A 17,630-nucleotide genomic window follows, 5' to 3' on the forward strand; every position below is an offset into this window, starting at 1 on the left:
GAAGTGATTGTTGAATATGTTGGAAACTGTTACAGGATTATGAATAACCTCATCCTTATAGCTTATCTCTGTGGTAATAACATTCTTGTTACTCTTGCCACACTCTCTCTTTATAACATTCCAAACTGCTTTTATTTTGTTCTCAGATTTATCAATTTCAGACTTAATATACAGGCTCTTGGATTTGTTTATCACCCTTTTTAAAATTTTACAATATAACTTAAAATGAGACCTTTCAAGGGGATCATTTGATACTCTTAGTGAGGCATGTAACTCCCTCTTATTCCTGCAAGAAATTTTTATACCTCCAGTAATCCATGGTTTACTGGAAGAAACCTCATTGTTCTTTCTGACAGTTTTTTTTGGGAAAGCCATTTCAAATACAGATATAAATTCATTTAAAAAAAGGTTAAATTTATCATTAACATCTGATGTGCTGTACACTGGCTCCCAATCTATCTGTGACAAATAGTCGTTAAAGGCAGACACAGTTTCAGTGTTTATACATCTATAGGACCTATAGGTGTGGGAGATTTTATTGCACAAACTGATGTTATTTACTTTCAGAAGTTGTCCATCATGGTCAGACAGGCCATAAATTACTTTGCTCACACTAGCACTGTTGACTCTATTCTTGTCAATGAAAATATTATCTAGAAGGCTCTTGCAATTTTCTGTAACTCTAGTGGGCCAGGTAACCATCGCAGCCAAGTTGTAAGAATTCATTAAGTGGTCCAGGTCAGTTTTGAGGTTGTTATCAGTTAAGAAGTTGACATTAAAGTCACCTACAATTATTAAATTTCTAGTTTTAGAGAACAATTTGGTCAAAAGAGATTCTAACTTATTCATAAAGATGCAAAACTTCCCTGCTGGAGCTCTGTAAATTGCAAGCACAGTAAGTAACATGTCCTTTGCAGAAGTGTCAGTCCCGCAAACTTCAAAATGTTGATCTACACAATACTTACTTAGATCTAAAGATTTATAAATGATTTTACTGTCTATATAAATTACAGCACCACCTTTCTCCTTACTTGTTCTGCAGTAATGAGTAGCTAGATCATACCCATCAAGCTGCAGCCCATCAATTCCAACTGTTACACGATGCTCAGTAAGGCATAAAACGTGAGGACGGTCAACAGTGTCCATGTCCCCTAAATTTACAGATAAAAACTCTAATTTACTTTTGAGACTTCTGATATTTTGATGAAGAATAATAAGATTCTTATAGCTACCTCTACTGTCCTTCTGCTGGTCTGCTTGTCCATTAACACCGTTAGTCCCCGTTGCACTCAAAACTGTGTTGGATACATTAAGACCTATGTCGCAGCTGGAGATTTGTTCACTAGATGTCGTTGGTGAGGTCGGGTGGGTGCTGGCCATAAAAAATCACTGTTTCTTTTTGGAATTCTTCTTTCTCTCGTAGAAAATCGGGGATTACCTTTTATCCTTGGAGATACTGCATCGGAATTATTTTCCAGTCCTTGAGGTTCTTTGGGTGGAACTTCATCATATGGTATTAATATGTCATTGGCAGTGACAGGGTGAGACACAGCTATACATCTGTTTCTTGTATTCACATTGGTTCCCTGTCTACCTTGGCATGAATTGGTTTCTACAGTACCGGTACAAAATCTGACCTTTCTTGCAGAGCTGGTTGTAAGTGTTTTTACTACATCACACCGTTTCCATGGGTTTGATACTGATGAAGCAATGTTCCTGCACAGTCTGAGCTTTCCTGTTTTGTTCAGGTGTAGTCCATGATTAGTGTAATCAGGCCTTTGCAAGAATAAATTGACATCAATTACTTTCACATTAACAAAATTAGATGACAAATTCGTTATATATTCATTAAATCTGTACACTGTTTCGTTGACTTCTGGCTTGTCATAACAGTAGGGAACGGTACATAACAATAGCTTTGTATGATCAAGTGCTGCAGTCAACTTTTCTAAGTCTGGAATAAAGTTGTTTTTCTTACGAATGTCATTTATTCCTGCAAGGATAATAACTGCATCGTCCAAATTGAAATCACTAGTAAGATCTGATGCCCCTTCAACTACACCACTGAGGCATGCATTTGGTTTAACAACAGATGATGTGTAGTACTTGGGTTTCAAAAATTCATTTAGCAATGATGCACAGTTTCGCCCATGACTGTCCGATAGTAATAAAATTTTATTCGTTGGCTGACTCTCAATTGGTCTTTTTGTCGAATTTTTAGGAACATTGTCTCGTCCTACCACCTGAGTAGATTTCTCTGTTTCATCAATTTTATCACTTAAGGCACTAAAACGGTTGCTTGTATTCAGATGAGTAGATTTCTCTGTTTCATCAATTTTATCACTTAAGGCACTAAAACGGTTGCTTGTATTCAGATGATATAACTTCATTCCTCTTTGTATTTATGCATATGGAACATATAACTAACTAACCATCTTGTTTAAGAAATATTTTATGAGGTTCCAGCTTCTGATAACGATATTTTCTTGTCTTATCACCCTGCTATATTCTTTTTTTCTTGTATCTGTACATTTCACAGTCTGCTTGAGTATTAAACATTCCACACCTTTCGTTCAAATCTAGCATTCATGATTTCTCTGTTGATCCATTTCTTGCTGTGTCTTACATTTATGTTTCAGCGGACCTTTCGAAAAGCTTTGTTTATGAGGTGACTTAAGACTGAGATGAAAGGTTTGCACCTTTTTTCCACATAATCGCTGCATGAGGTCTTCTGATCTGAGTAACATTCCCAAAATTACAATGTCGGAAAAATATCTATATATGGCGACTTTTATCCATTTTCGACATTTGCGAGCTGCTAATACGGCTTTACTACAATTAGGTAACGTTCAACTCAGATCTATGTCTTCATATATAATATTGATAATAAAAATAATATTTTTTAAACGAAAAACATGTCACGGCCAGTTACGAAAACTTTCCTCCAAAATTTGTCCACAAATGATAATGTAAACCATGTATTAGCATTTTTTTTATTGAACCATACTACGAAACAGGCAAAATGGCAAGAGAGGAAGAGTTTATTTGTAACATTTATGTGTGAGGCTTTTTAATTGGGCGCCATCGCGTTTATTTTGTTTCCGATAGACGCTTTATCTGTGGTCGTTCCCGTGAGCTGATAGGTCGCTGCTCAGTGGTCGCAGTATGGCCTATGGAATATATGGCGGTATTTACGTATTAAATGATGAACGCTGACACATTCGCGCTGTACAGTAGTCTGTAGGTAAGTTTCATAATTACAACACATATACAACAGATTTTATTTTCAGGTTATCTAGTATTTGCATTTAGCACGACTGTGAGTAGTTCGAAAGATTCCTTCGTTGTATCATTTCTGGATGGTGTCAGACCCGAAAAACTAGACTTACAGGCTTAGTGCCAAATAATGGAAAAATACCTATGGTTTAAGAAGTTTTCAGAAAGAAACTAATAAATCTAGTCCTATGACATACAGATTTTAGCCCCGACGATATCCCAGATGACAGTGCTAAAACTTCACGATATAAAGAAAGAAATGTTATTCCTTGAAATAAACATGCATTGGAAAAATTCTGTCTTCTGAACTTGCGCATTGAAATTCTGGATACGCACATTTTATTGAAATTAACTGTGCATTATACCTCGTTTATTGTGTTCACATTCACTATATAATAAATTTGCATATGACCACCTTCGCTCACCTTTATACGTTGCTGGCTGCAGAGGAACTCACTCGGCGTGAAAAGTGAAATGAAAGTATTTCTGATAATGACATTTAATGTTCTGGTCGTATCACTATAGTCCTTCGAATAAATTAAAATTACCTACTCGAACGTAAGTGGGAGTTTGTGCATTATTAACTGACCAATAACAAATCTAAATGTTTGTGTTCTGAGAGGGAACCCGTTTTGAAAGAAGTTTTCGAATAACATGCTACAGTTCGTTGGGATTCAAAATTACGTCGGTTTTGTGCTGGCAGAGTGTAGGGCAGTTTGTGTGTGTTAACTGTTCATATATTAAGACTGAATACAGTGCAGTCATACTATTTTAAGACATTGTAAGGCTTAAGGTCTATATAATACCAAGCTAAAAATATAAGAAAGGAAAGAAATTGGGTAAATAAGTCTCTCAAATTAAGCGGCTAGATTGTGGAAATGAGTCTACTTGATGTAAATTCTTTCCCATGAAGAACTTGGATCTTTTTCATAATAAATTAACCTTATAAAATGTTGTTAATGAAGTTTATCTGTAAAGAAATATCAGAAATAGCTTGAGAGACTGGTGTTGGTCTCACCTTCATAAATGACACCTTTGGTTAAATTAGGATCACTTAGCTATGTAGACTTGCAAAGAGGAGCTCCTTGAGGATGACAAAAATTTTGAAATGTTATCTCTGTGTATTAGAGGACTGACTTAGTCACCACTATTTCAGCATTCAGGTTTTATTTGCATTTCTGCCCGTTTGCTTTCTTTTTACTGCCAGTAAGACTTCAATTTTCATTTATGATCTTTTCATGGAAGTAAGTGAAGTTCTTGTGCACTGTAAAAGATGTGGAGTTGACATTCATTAGTGGGTTACATAAAAAAAAAAGTTTGGATATTTCTTTTCATTATTTCACTGATTAAATGATCATGTATGTTGGGAGGGGGGGTATATTATAGAGAGAAAACCTAATTTAACATTTACTCTTAGAGATACAGCTGAAACACATTTAGTGCATGTTGTCATTGTTATTACCTATAATCTGGATATTTTTCAATTTTTTCCAAATTATTTGATCAGGACATTCATGGCTACATTTAGAACATGTTCAATCACCTGAGGACCATTGTCTTAATAGTTTGAGTTGGTTATGTTTGTAGATCTTATCTTGTTGTGTTTGATTGCTCCCCCCTCCCCCCTCTCTCTCTGTCTCTCTCTCTCTCTCTCTCTCTCTCTCTCTGTCTGTCTGTCTCTGTGTGTGTGTGTGTGTGTGTGTGTGTGTGTGTGTGTGTGTGTGTGTGTTTTTTATTTACATAGGGAAGTTTTAATTTTTGAGGCGTTATGGTTTTGTTTTTTGCAGCGGTAGGTGTTGGTTTTTCCATATCAGTAGTTATGGTTGACCTATATAGGTCAAGGGAAATGACAGATTCTGATTTTCGTATTTTTATATGTAGGTGTAGGTGGGTACCGAAAGCTGTGGTCAAGGGAAATGTCAAATTCCAATTTCCGTAGTTTTTGCTGTAGGCGTTGGTGTTTTGGTATTGTCAGCTGCCATTGACCTATATAGGTCAAGGGAAGTGTCAGATTCCTGCAGATTTTGTAATTTTTTTTTTTTTTGTTCATCATGTGTGTGTTAGGATCGTGGTGGTTTTTTTACTGTTACATTTAGCTTGTCCCCTCCCTAAAACCCCAAATTACCTGCAGTTGTCCCATTAGTTTGATTGTATTTTTGGAAGGAGATGTTACTATCTAATTTATACGTATTTTTGTGTTTGTTGCCATGTGTATGTAGTGATATCATAGGTGCCATATTGTTGACGCTTAGAATAGCCATTTCCACTATATTGATATCATGGGTAAAAGCAGACGGGTGGAATATGACACTTCCATATTCGCCTCTTGATCATATATAAGGATGTCTGTTGTCAAGTGAGATACCAGTTTTCATAGGAAGTTCATATCAGTATGCTTAAAATTAAATGCAGTCCACAAAGTATTACACACAGTCAAAGAATTCCTGTAAAGAATAGAAACAGCTGTGCAAAAGAAAAATTTTAATCAGACCACCAGTGACTGATTTTATGTGAACAAGTTTATTGTATGTATACCTGTATGATTGAATAATGTACTGTTTTTTGTCCTATGCTGAGAGTTTTGTATCTTCGTGAAGATCATTTACTACTTGCATTGCGATATTTATTTTGTAAATTAAACTATTCTTGTTGACCAAGCACATAAGTGAAAAAATGTACTGGCATTCATGACGAGCTGCTTGAATAAATTTGTGCAAGAGTGTCTAGGGTCGATTCTACTCATAAACCTGATTACCTCCATTGGTGCCATCAAGACATTGGAAAAAAAAGACATTTTTAAATCTTTAAATTAAAAGCTTTGGTGCCAAACATTTAAAGTCTTTTCTTCAACATTTGAGTGCTGCAAGATGTGCCATACTGAAGAATTTGTTTACATGTGACTGATTTCACTTGAATATAACGTCATACGTCATAAATATCCAAGGTATGCAGCTTTGATTGTTTGCAAATCACAGAATTGTAACTGAACAAACAGCATCTGGTGTCGAATTGTCTTTTTCATAGGTTGAGGATGTGGACTTACTTTCAGAGCTGATTATTAGTGTGTAATACCAGGAATTTTGAAGGCTTAACTGTCGATTTATTTCAGCATCTTCCTGTTTTTTGTGTGCAGTTGAAACTGAATGAACTGAGTCTTGTGAACACTGAAAGACAAATGATTTGAAGTGAACCAGCCTAGAGCTGCATTGAATATTGTGGGTGAAGTGTTCTCTAAACTGCAGTTGGTTGCTTTGTCAACCATAATGGTTGTGCTGTCTGCAAATAGGATAAAGTGTGCTTTTTGGCTCACACACAATGGCAGCTCATTGATAAAGATTAAGAATATGAACTCTACAATATTCGACATCTCACTGCGCCCAAGTCAGAACAGGCAGTAGCTATTGCAGAATTATTTGACACTACCTTCTGCTTTCTGCCCTCTTGTTTCATGCCACATCCCTGCTGTTCCATTTAGACCATAGTAGAATTTTACTATGGATACTGCATTTAGATGGTCCATAATCCTCTTGTACATAAACTTATCCATTATTTGTGGATGACTTGGAAGCCTCAGCTTTATCACCTTTTTTGAAGAATAGTTCGACAATTGCACATTTGAATCCAATAGGAAGAGCACCTTGATTTAAAGGTTCATTAAATATTTGACAAAACTCTTAAAAATAAATTAATAGCACTGCTGTATTACTTTAATTGGGAAATACGGAAGCGTCCGATCCCACCCGTCTGCTTTGACCCGTGACATCACAAATATGGCGGAAATGACCATAAACCACGATTCCAATACAGCACATATAAAGTCGTTACATACACATTATGAGGATGAAAATACATCGAAAAACAAACACACACACACACTTTCCACAAAAAGCCTAACGGGACGTGTGTGGAAAATGGGGTGTTTTTCGGTGGGGGGCAAACTAAATATAAACAAATTTAGGCACCCACACACATACAAAACCACACAAAATGACGAAAAAAACCGACATAACAAAATTCCCCAAATACCACTGAACACAATATCTTCTGGAATCGGACACTTCCCTTGACCTATATAGCTCATCAGCAGCTTCCGATCCCATAAATTAGGATCACACTTCCCTTGGCTTATATAGCTCAAAAACATCTCCCAATACCAATACCAACATACACAGCCACACTTTGGGATTGAACACTTCCCTTGACCTGCGCAGTGTTAATTTTATCTGTCTTATCCATTCCTGAACAAAAACAACAACCGATTAATTTTACTAAAATTACCACACGACGTACAGCAAACAACACTAAATTAACCTTCACACAAAATCGTTAACTCACTGAAACGAATTCCACTACAAACACAGCCGACACGCGAACAATTCTTGATAAAGAGCAAAAGCAAACTGAGCCCATTACACCACACAAACGGAAACCCTGAACATACCACCAGAGAGCACAACAAACCACAACACGATGACATCTACAAACACGCCACACTCACAAACCAAACTCCACGCTGTCATGACATCACACACGACAACACCCTTACGTCACGGGTCAAAGCCGACACGTGGGATCGGACGCTTCTGTCAACCCCTTTGATTGATACATTGTCCACACCAGTGCTATTTTTGTCTTTCATTTGTGTTATCACCTTCCCAACCTCATAGTGGGATAGCCCTACATGCATCTGGCTGACTTTGTTCTCTGCAGATTTTTGTAGAAAGTTCACGGCATCAACCACAAACCCTCTACTACCAATTTCATGAGTTATTGTCCAAAAATTGTTGTTGAAAATATTGCTAACTATTTCATCATCTACCATGCTGCCATGATAACGCACTTCAGTAGTGCCTGTATCGCCTGCACTTTACCTGTCCTCCCTTTTCGCCGTCATCCAAATTGTAGCATTTAAAATTGGTCTTACATCACTCTTGTGAGAAAGTCAATAACTGTCCTCAGATTAAAAGAGCTCATTAAACTCTCAGAATGTGTCCTATCATTATTGCAGGTAAGAAAATTTACATTAAAATCACCAGGCCTGTCTATTTCCTTGATTTTTGAGAACAATAGTTAAGTGATTCTGCCTGCTTGAAAAATATACTCAGATTGACAATTCATTGGATATAAATGCTACTTTACGGATTTCTCCTGGAATATTACTGTTTCCTTTGAGAGTAACTATCATACTGATCATTTCACATGTTTCTAACTGCCTTTTAATAAACATTTTTCTCTGCCAACTGTTTCAGTGCTGGTGTCTTGCATTTGAAAAATCACAGTGTGTCTTTCAAGAGAATTTAAATTATTTTTCCACTTTATTGTAAGATTTATGCAGTGCATTCTTCAACGTACAAAATTGTTCATAATATGCATAGTAATATACATTGGAGATTTGTCTATTGTACTGGGTGGTTGTAATTAAATTTCCCTATTTAACACACTATATTGCGGAAACTAATTACCATATGAGTACCACTTGGTGGCCTTAATGTCCAGAGTTTGGGGTGCATGATTTCCATGTGTAACAGTGCCACCGTGCAGTCCAACTATGGCCACCACGTGCCATTATCTGTCATTGTGATTCATAGTCTTGCAATCCTGACCATCCACAGTGCACTTGTTGATGTGTCAACATGAGCTTGGAAAAAAGGAGTAGGGCATTATTGGTGAAGCACTATTATCAAAACAACGGTAATGCTGCAGCTGCACTTCGAGAATATCGCGGGCTGAAAGGATTGCGGAATGGTTCTGTTTCTGTGCCTGCTGTGCGGAATGTGATGAAATAATTCGAATCGACTGGAGAACTGGGCGTCTCTCTGGGAAGAGGCCGACGATCGCTTGCACCACAGATAGTTGATGAAATTACTGTTGCTGTGGCAGACAACACTGCATGCAATTGCTGATTATCAGGTGATGTGCATGCTGTTTAAAATAGTTTAACATCCTGTGGTCCACTGTTCAGAAGGTGCTTTGAACCATTCTCAAATTGTATCTGTGTAAGGTCCATATAATGAAGCAGCTTGCACCACAGGACACACAACGGGTTGTTGACTTTGCTCTTCTTTCTCACAAGGGTTGAAGTTGACAAGGGCTGGTCCTGGACCATCCTACGGACAGACGAAGCTCATTTTTCTTTAACGTATGAGGTGAACACACAGAATTGCCGGTGTGGGGATCTTCACCTCCAGTCACTGTGCCTGAAATTCCTCTGTATGGTGAATATGTTACCATATGGTGTGGGTTCACAGCTTTGTTCATCATTGGCTCATACATTTTTGAAAAGGCTGGCGCTCAAGGGCCAAAGACGTGCAGTGTCACTGGCCAGCATTACTGCAATATGCTTCACCAGCGTCCCCCGTGCACATCGCTTCTGAAGTTCATCTGCTTCTCAGAAATACATTCGGAAATGATCAAATTATCAACCGATTGTTTCCAAATGCTTGGCCGGCACGATCACTTGATCTCACTCCCTGTGATTTCTGGTTGTGGGGCTACTTGAAAGACAGGATTCACCAAGGAAACATCCACACACATGCTGATCTGAAGTGCAGCATATCAAGAGAGGTAGCCAGCATACCTATGGACATACTTCGTCTGTTGCGGAGAATGCAATCCTGTTCTTGCAAACTTATCTGGTCGGTGATGTGCACCATAGTGAGGCTCTTCTGTAGCGATATCGGTACCAGTATGTAATGGTATAATGTACTGTAGCAGCTCATTAAAAGTGGTTCAGTTGCATTGATTCAGCATTATTTCTCTCACCATCTCCTTGACATTAATGCTACCAAGTTTGATACCCCCCCCCCCCCCCCCCCCCCCCCCTGCGGGTCCGGGGATTAGAATAGGCCCGAGGTATTCCTGCCTGTCGTAAGAGGTGACTAAAAGGAGTACATCCCCCTCAAGGGGGTAGTTAGCGCCTGGGTCCGGAGACGGACAGTTCCACGACCTATATTTGTGGTCTTTTTGGTTTTTCACTTCTCGTTTCTTCCTTCCTTTGGTTGGTTCCTTTCTTTGTTCTTCTCCATCTCAGTGTCTTCCTTACTCTTCTCCTTGCCTTCTTCTCCTTGCCTTCTCTGGTCTCCGCCTCGGCGTTTGAGACAGTCTGTCCTCTCTCTCTTCCTTTTCCTCTTCTTCCTTCCTCCCTGTGCGCGCCTGAAGGCCGACCCACGCGTTCGCACGCGTAGCCGGTGACGGGGTAACGCATAATTCCCCGCCCTGGGTAGACAAGTAAGGCACGCACGTACTCCCTGGTAAAGGCCAGGCCCAGGGAGGGGTGATTGCCTGAGCTGATACCTTCTGACCATGCCGATTGGTCCCTCCGTCTGTTTCTTGGGAGGTGTGACCTGAGGTGTAAACATTCACCTAAGGCGGGAGTGCCCTCTGAGAGGGTCCCCCTAAGGAAGGAGCACGCCATTGGAGACGCTGGCAATCGTGGGGGATTCCTCCGCAATGGATTTCTCTTCTTCTCTCTCGACTTCTGCCCACAAACGGAAACATGGCCAGCCACCAGTGACAAAAGTACTACCGCCTGCCCCACAGTTCCTCGTCGTTTCTTGATCTGAGGACGGAAAGGATTTTTCCTCTGTCAACCCTTTCATTATCCAGAAGGGCGTCGATGCCATAGCCGGTACTGTTAAGTCTTGTACAAGGTTGCGTAATGGTACCTTGCTACTAGAAACTGAGGGCGCCTTTCAGGCACAGAAACTGCTTCGAGCCACACTCCTGTACACATTCCCTGTCCGGGTGAAGGCTCACCGAACTTTGAATTCGTCTCGTGGTGTGGTCTATACTAGATCTCTCGACGGATTGACTGACGAGGAGAATCAGTCTTTCCTCGCTGAGCAGGGCATGACGGCTGTCCATAGGGTCATGAAAAAGGTCAACAATGACCTTGTACCGACCCGGACACTTTTCTTGACCTTTGATAGTGTTCAGCTGCCATCGCGCATCAAAGCGGGCTACGAGGTTATTTCTGTTCGCCCCTATGTCCCGACACCTACGCGCTGCTACCAGTGTCAGCGTTTCAATCACACTCGCCAGTCTTGTTCCAATGCGGCTAAATGTGTCACTTGTGGCAGGGATGCCCATGAGGGTGACTGTCCACCTCCGTCTCCTCGTTGTGTGAACTGTCAGGGTGACCATGCGGCATCCTCCCGCGACTGTCCCATCTATAAGGAAGAACGCTGTATCCAAGAAATTCGGGTCAAAGAGAAAGTGTCCACCTCGGCTGCTCGCAAGCTATTTGCTAGTAGGAAGCCCACGCTGCTCCCAGCGGGGAAATACAGTACTGTCCTCGCCTCTCCTCGGACTACCAGGGAGGTGGCAACCCAGACATGCGATCTGACCTTCAGCACCTCGGTCGTCCATTTGGTCAGTGCTAAGATCACGCGGTCGACGTCTCCTCTTCCTCCCATCACCCCCAGACACAAGCCCCTTCATCAGCTTCTGCTAAGACGAAGACCCAGAAGTCAGATGCAAGGGCCTTCAAGAAGGAACCGTCCCTTGCAGACTTCCTACATACCTCGACCTCCCAGCCATCGACCAGTACTTCCACCAAACGACCTTCCAAGAAGGCTCATAGGAAGCACAGTTCTCCTCCTCCGCCACGGCACATTTCTTCTCCTGCGCCACCCAGTGGTTGCCGCCCCAGGCCGTCATCCGTTTCGCCTGGCCGCACCGCTGGTAGCCGAACATCTGGCCGTTCACCGGCGGAGGAAGCTCCCCCTCCCGGCCATCTTACCAAGATGGCCGATGAACATATAGAACCAATGGACGATGACTGTCTGCCTACTGATAGCGGCGGCAGTGCTCGCACGAAGCCAGGCCCTCAGTGACCTTTGAGGTGACCCCTTCTTTCATCTTCCTTTTCTTCTTACGATGGCACTTATTCACTGGAATATTCGTACCATTCGCTCCAACCGAGAGGACTTGAAGTTGCTGCTCCACTTGCACCGTCCGCTCGTCGTAGCCCTCCAGGAAACGAAGCTACGCCCATGCGATCAAATTGCCTTGGCAGACTACACCTCTGTGCATTTTGACCTACCCCCTGTGGTAGGTATTCCGGCTTATGGAGGGGTTATGTTGCTGGTCCGGGATGATATTTACTACGATCCCATCACATTGCACATCGGCCTGCAGGCAGTTGCCATCCGAATTACTCTCCCCACTTTTACATTTTCCATTTGTACCATTTACACTCCATCGTTGTCTGCCGTTACCAGGGCAGACATGATGCAAATTATTGCTCAGCTACCTGCACCATTTTTGTTAACTGGAGACTTCAATGCCCACTATCCCCTTTGGGGCTCTCCAGCATCCTGCCCGAGGGGCTCCCTGTTGGCAGACCTTTTCAACCAGCTCAATCTTGTCTGCCTCAATACTGGCGCCCCTACTTTTCTTTCGGACACATCTCACACCTATTCCCATTTAGACCTCTCTATATGTACTACCCAACTTGCATGCCGGTTTGAGTGGTACGCACTTTCTGATACATATTCGAGCGACCACTTCCCGTGTGTTATCCATCTCCTGCAGCATACCCCCTCTCCGTGCTCATCTACTTGGAACATCTCCAAAGCAGACTGAGGGCTCTTCTCTTCCAGGGCGATCTTTCAGGATCAAATCTTCACAAGCTGCAATCGTCAGGTCGCACACCTCACGGGATGCTGAATATTCCATCCCTCACCCTACTTCTTCTCCACATCGCGTACCGGTCCCCTGGTGGACCGCAGCATGTAGAGACGCTTTACGTGCTCGTCGCTGTGCTTTACACACCTTTATACGCCACCCTACAGTGGCGAATTGTATCAATTATAAACGATTATGTGCACAGTGTCGTCGTATTATTAAATAAAGCAAGAAAGCCAGCTGGGCTGCTTTCACAAGCACCTTCAATAGTTTTACTCCTTCTTCTGTTGTCTGGGGTAGCCTGCGCTGGCTATCTGGCACTAAGGTCCACTCACCAGTTTCTGGCTTGACGGTCGCGAATGACGTCCTTGTGGCCCCTGAGGATCTGAGGATGTCACCAATGCCTTCGGCCGCTTTTTCGCAGAGGTTTCGAGCTCCGCTCATTACCACCCTGCCTTCCTCCCCCGAAAACAGGCAGAGGAGGCTAGGCCACCTAACTTCCGCTCCTCTAATCGTGAAAGTTATAATGCCCCATTCACCATGCGGGAACTCGAAAACGCACTTGCCCGGTCACGGTCCTCTGCTCCCGGGCCTGATTCTATTCATATTCAGATGCTGAAGAACCTTTCTCCTGCGGGTAAAGGTTTTCTTCTTCGTACATACAATCGCATCTGGATTGAGGGACATGTTCCCGCATGCTGGCGCGAGTCTATTGTTGTCCCGATTCCTAAGCCGGGGAAGGACAAGCACTTGCCTTCCAGTTATCGACCCATCTCGCTTACCAGCTGTGTCTGTAAAGTGATGGAGCGAATGTTTAACTCTCGTTTGGTTTGGCTGCTCGAGTCTCGACGCCTACTTACCAATGTACAATGTGGATTTCGTAGGCGCCGCTCTGCTGTTGACCATCTGGTTACCTTGTCGACCTTCATTATGAATAACTTCTTGCGGAAGCGCCGGACCGCAGCTGTGTTCTTTGATTTGGAGAAGGCTTTCGACACCTGTTGGAGGGCGGGCATTCTCCGCACCATGCATACATGGGGCCTTCGCGGTCCCCTCACTCTTTTTATTCGTTACTTTTTAATGGATCGACAGTTCAGGGCACGTGTAGGTTCTGTCCTGTCAGACACCTTTCGCCAGGAGAATGGGGTGCCACAGGGCTCAGGTTTGAGCGTCGCTCTCTTCGCCATAGCGATCAATCCAATAATAGATTGACTCCCAGCTGATGTATCAGGCTCCCTTTTCGTGGACGATTTTACTATCTATTGCAGCGTGCAGCGTACATGTTTCCTGGAGCGCTGTCTTCAGCATTCTCTTGACCGTCTTCACTCCTGGAGTGTCGCCAATGGCTTCCGTTTTTCTGCCGAGAAGATGGTCTGTATTAACTTCTGGCACTACATAGAGTTTCTCCCACCGTCCTTACGACTCGGTCCCGTTGCTCTCCCATTCGTGGAGACAACAAAATTTTTAGGTCTTACATTTGACAGGAAACTTATCTGGTCTCCACATGTGTCATATTTGGCTGCCCGTTGTACCCGTTCTCTAAATGTCCTCCGTGTTGTCAGTGGTACGTCGTGGGGAGCAGATCGAACCGTCCTACTTTGTCTATATCGGTCGATCGTCCGCTCCAAGCTGGATTATGGGAGCTTCGTATACTCCTCTGCACGGCCATCCATCTTACGCCGCCTCAACTCCATACAACATCGGGGTTTACGTCTTGCGATTGGAGCGTTTTATACTAGTCCCATCAAGAGTCTTCATGCTGACGCTGGTGAATCGCCACTCACCTACCGGCGCGATATACTGCTTCGTCGGTATGCCTGTCGGCTACTGTCAATGCCCGACCACCCATCTTATCGTTCCTTTTTTGATGACTCGACCATCAATACGGGTTGTATGTCTCTGCCCTGCTACCCCCTGGAGTTTGCTTTCGTCGCCTCCTTCAACACCTTAATTTTTCACTCCCTGCAACCTTTCGAGTGGGTGAGAGCCACACGCCACCTTGGCTCCAGGCTCAGGTTCGCGTTCACCTTGACCTCACCTCGCTCCCAAAGGAGGTTACCCCCGGTTCGGTCTACCACTCCTGTTTTCTCGAACTTCGTTCGAAGTTCATTAATATGACCTTCATTTATACAGATGGCTCTAAGACCAATGACGGGGTCGGGTGTTCTTTTATTGTCGGGGCACAAAGTTTCAAATACCGGCTCCATGGCCATTGTTCAGTCTTCACAGTTGAGCTCTTTGCCCTCTACCAGGCTGTTCTTTACATCTGCCGCCACCGACATTCTGCTTATGTCATCTGCTCAGATTCCCTGAGCGCCATCCAGAGCCTCAGTGATCCGTACCCGGTTCACACTTTCGTGCACCGGATCCGACGCTCTCTTCAGCAGCTGGTGGACGTCGGTTCTCCGGTTAGCTTTATGTGGGTTCCTGGCCATGTCGGTATCCCTGGGAACGAAGCTGCAGATGCTGTGGCCAAGGCTGCGGTCCTCCAGCCTAGGACAGCTTCTTGTTGTGTCCCTTCGTCAGATTGTAGCAGGGTCATTTGTCGGCGCATTTTATCGCTGTGGCATGCCGATTGGGCTGCACTTACGGACAACAAGCTTCGGTCCTTGAAACCTCCTCCTGCGGCTTGGACGTCCTCCTCCCGCCCTTCTCGGCGGGAGGAGGTCGTTTTGGCCCGGTTACGAATTGGACACTGCTGGTTCAGCCACCGCCATCTGCTGACGGCTGCGCCGGTGCCGTTCTGCCCATGTGGGCAATTGCTGACGGTCCGCCACATTTTAACGTCCTGTCCAGATTTTAACACACTGCGTCTTGATCTTGGCCTGCCATGTACTCTAGATGCCATTTTAGCGGATGACCCACGAGCAGCTGCTCGCGTTCTTCGTTTTATCAACTTGACAAACCTCTCTAAGGACATTTGATTATGCTGTTTTTTTAATCCTATGCCTGTCAGTCTGTCTTTTATCGTGTTTTCCCTTTTAGTTGTTGTTTTAAACTTGGGCCTCGCGGTGCATTCTTAACGTCGTCAGGGCGCTAATGACCATTGAAGTTGTGCGCCCTAAAACCACCAACAAAAAAAAAAAAAAAAACAGTGGTGTGCAGTTGGCAACTGGAACCCTCCATATGATTCCTGTAGACACCCTCCTGGTGGAAGCTGGTGTCCCACAAGGGAGTGATGGTAAAACGCCAGCAATTCTTGGTGACTATGCAGTCACAATCTGTCAGATGCCCTTCCATCAGTGGTACTTAACTGTTTCATAACCAGCAGTTCTGACTGCTTACAAATTGCACAAAATTGGTTAGACCAGCTGGGATACGACTGGAGGCTCCAGGCGAGGACATCAAACTGCTGCTCTTGTCTGTGTGCATGGAGTTCCCTCTCAATATCCCCTGTGGTGTGTACCCAGTCCTCTGTTTCAGATGATCCTCTTCTGTGTCCCCTAAGAAAATTGTTGACCCCTCCTTCCTCAGACACCTATTCTATTCTGTTCGGTTCTCTGCAGTTACCCAAATTCGACATCCATCTATGCAAATGGATGAAAAGTTAGTGACAGTTTTGGTTGTGCATTTGCATATGCAAGGTGACATGAGACGCATTTTCTGCCACATTCATGCAGTGTACACATGGGCTCTGCAGTACAATACAATAAAACTCTCTCTGCAAAGGACATCCTGATTTGAAGAGAGTCCGTGAGCATGGCATAACTCAATGCTACCACAGAAGCGTTTTGGTCACTAAGGTCCAAGACTAACTAGTTAACCTTCACAGTTCCGGAACTGGACTCTGCCCCAAGTGGGGTATTCTGAGAAATGAACATGCTGACAAATTAGCTAAATAAGCAACCACAGAAGACATGAGCCCACAGTACCCAGACATACGAATACATCATCAAATTTTGGAAATCTGGGATAAGGGATGTCAGGCAACCACAACCCTCTACAAGCTGAGAACAAACGAGGTGACCACCAGGGCCTGGTATACTTCACTGCAAGCCTCTCAGAAATCTACTTCCAGGTACTCCATGTCAGTGACCTCAGTAGTCATTGGACATTGTGAGAGAGCAAGTTGAGGCACTCCGCAGAACTCTGGGACTTTGAACGTGGTCAGGTGATTGGGCGTCACTTGTTATACGACTGTACACGAGATTTCCAGGCTCCTAAACATCCCTAGGTCCACTGTCTTCCGATATGATAGTGAAATGGAAACGTGAAGGGACACGTACAGCACAAAAGTGTACAGACCGACTTTGTCTGTTTACCGACAGAGACCGTCGACGATTGAAGGAGGTCATAATGTATAATAGGCAAACATCTAACCAGACTATCACACAGGAATTCCAAACTCATCAGGATCCGCTGCAAGTACTAGGACAGTTAAGTGGGAGGTGAGAAAATTAGGATTTCATGGTCGAGTGGCTGCTCATAATCCACACATCACACCAGTAAATGCCAAGCGACGTCTTACTTCGTGTATGGAGCGTAAACATTGGACGATTGAACAGTGGAAAAACATTGTGTAGAGTGACGAATCATGGTACACAATGTGGCAATCTGATGGCAAGGTGTGGGTATGGCGAATGCCCAGTTAACTATCGTCTGCCAGCATGTGTAGTGCAAACAGTAAAATTCGGAGGCGGTGGTGTTAGGGTGTGGTCGTGTTTTTCACGTTGTGCCCCTTGTTTTGCGTGGCACTATCACAGCACAGGCCTACATTGATGTTTTAA

At 43.4% G+C, this 17,630-nt stretch overlaps 1 protein-coding gene across 2 annotated transcripts in view; it reads left to right on the plus strand.

Moving 5' to 3' along the window:
* The first annotated feature begins 3,127 nt into the window (after nt 1–3,127).
* The window catches only part of LOC126159400 (uncharacterized), an 89,121-nt gene continuing 74,618 nt past the window's right edge, over nt 3,128–17,630 (plus strand). Inside the window, exon 1 of one of the 2 annotated variants that reach the window (XM_049916516.1) lies at nt 3,128–3,244. The gene's annotated coding sequence lies outside the window, so the exon portion shown is untranslated. The remainder of the gene's footprint in view (nt 3,245–17,630) is intronic. The other variant, XM_049916517.1, reaches the window with a different exon arrangement.

The sequence above is a fragment of the Schistocerca cancellata genome, unplaced genomic scaffold (genome assembly GCF_023864275.1).
Source record: "Schistocerca cancellata isolate TAMUIC-IGC-003103 unplaced genomic scaffold, iqSchCanc2.1 HiC_scaffold_1132, whole genome shotgun sequence".
Lineage (NCBI taxonomy): Eukaryota > Metazoa > Arthropoda > Insecta > Orthoptera > Acrididae > Schistocerca > Schistocerca cancellata.